Below are 2,153 nucleotides of genomic sequence, written 5' to 3'. Positions count from 1 at the left end.
TAGGTTTAAACGTGCTCCTCAGGGCTACTGTGAGAGTCCATCGATATACAGTCAAGCCTTGAAGGGCCAACTTGATGCGTTTGTGTTGCCGGCCGGTGCGGCCTTGATCCAATATGTTGATGACTTATTGGTGGCTGCAGATACTCAGGACATTTTCAAACTTGCTACGGTGTCGTTGTTGCAGCATCTCTGTGACTTACATCACAAGGTGTCACCTTCTAAACTGCAATATTGTTGTCAAGAAGTAACCTATCTAGGTCACTTATTGTCAAAGGAGGGAAGAAGGTTGACCCCAGAGAGAATTGCAGCGATTGCTCGCATGACTGTGCCAACAACTCAGAGAGATGTGCGTGCCTTTTTAGGTATCACGTCATACTGCAGACAATGGATTCCAAATTTTTCATTGCTAGCGAAACCATTGGTGGCTCTTACGTGCAAGGATGTTCCAACTCCTTTACCATGGACGGAAGAATGTCAGAAAAGTTTTTCTGAACTACGTGATGCGTTGTGTTCAGCCCCTGTGTTAGGTACTCCTGACTACAGTAAGCCGTTTACACTATACGTTCACGAGAGGGAAGGTTGTGCGTTGAGTGTTTTGACGCAACAATTCGGCGGTAAGCAACGTCCTTGTGCATATTTCTCCTCGACCTTGGACCCGGTAGCTAGAGCATTGCCGAGTTGTTTGAGAGCAACAGCGGCAGCTGCGGTGTCCATCCGACAATCTGCAGGATTGGTCATGGATAATATGCTTACGGTGATGGTTCCACATGCAGTTGACACTCTCTTGAATCGTACGAAAACTCAACACCTGACGAGTGCAAGGTTGTCTGGTTATGAGTTGACGCTTTTGGCAAGTCACATTCAAATAAAACGTTGCAATGTTCTGAACCCGGCGACTTTGTTGCCAATCAGTAGGGAATCAGACGAAGTAGCACCTCATGACTGCTACTTACGAACGGAGGAAGAAACAAAAGGTCGTGTAGACCTGAAAAATATTCCATTGGAAGATCCCGATGGGACCTTGTATGTGGATGGGTCGTGCTTTAAGTTGCCGAATGGTGATGTAACGACTGCGTATGCTGTGGTGACATTGAGTACTGTTGTGGAAAGTGCGAGATTGAATCAGAATTCTGCTCAGGCGGCAGAGGTGATTGCTTTGACTAGAGCGTGTGTGTTGTCGAAAGGGAAACGGGTGAATGTGTTTACTGACAGCCAATACGCATTTGGCGTGGCCCATAGCTTTGGACGTTTGTGGAGAGAAAGAGGGTTTATGACATCGCATGGTACGAAGATTCAGCACGGACAGCTCGTGAATGATCTTTTGGACGCACTTACATTGCCCAAGCAGGTGGCGATTATTAAATGCAGTGCACACCGTAAGGTGACGGATGATGTTGGTCGTGGTAATGCGTTTGCAGATGAGATTGCTAAGGAAACTGCCAGGAACCTTAGCACTAGAATGTATGTGACGAGTTCGGTTAGGTGGCCTGCAGAGACTGGTATGTGTGAGGACACTATCGAGAGTGTGAAAGCGATTCAGAACGAGGCCACCGAGACTGAAAAGACCAAGTGGAAAGAGAGTACGGGAAAGTTGGATGCGAATGGCTGTTGGATTGATTTGTCGGAGAATAAGAGGTGGATGTTGCCGGATGCGTATGTACTAGCTGTTGTGACGATGGCACACAGCTTGGCACATATTAGTGCGAAAGGTATCTGTAAGTTGTTATCGCCTGTATGGAAGAATGATGGTATTACTAAGTGTGCTGAGAGATTGGTTAAGAATTGTATGATATGTATGATGTACAATCCTGGAAAGGGAACCCCTACACCTCCTGGCCATTTCGCTCCCCCTTCATGTCCCTTTGAGGTGATTCAGCTAGACTTCATTCATATTGAGCGATGCAATAACCTGAAGTACGTTTTAGTCGTGGTTTGCGCGTTCTCCCGATGGATCGAAGCCTACCCTCTCAAAGATAACACTGCTCTGTCCACAGCGAAAATCCTACTGAAGGAATACTTTCCTCGGTATGGAATGCCACGAATTGTATGGTCTGATAACGGAAGTGAGTTTGTGGGGAGTGTGATGAAGAGTGTGTGTAAGGGTCTTGGAATCACCCAGAAATTCCACAGCGCCAATCATCCCCAGTCAGCAG

The sequence above is a fragment of the Lissotriton vulgaris genome, unplaced genomic scaffold (genome assembly GCF_964263255.1).
Source record: "Lissotriton vulgaris unplaced genomic scaffold, aLisVul1.2 SCAFFOLD_2119, whole genome shotgun sequence".
NCBI classification, from domain to species: Eukaryota; Metazoa; Chordata; class Amphibia; order Caudata; family Salamandridae; genus Lissotriton; species Lissotriton vulgaris.
The sequence above is the reverse complement of the archived record's forward strand: the minus strand, read 5'-3'. Positions refer to the sequence as shown.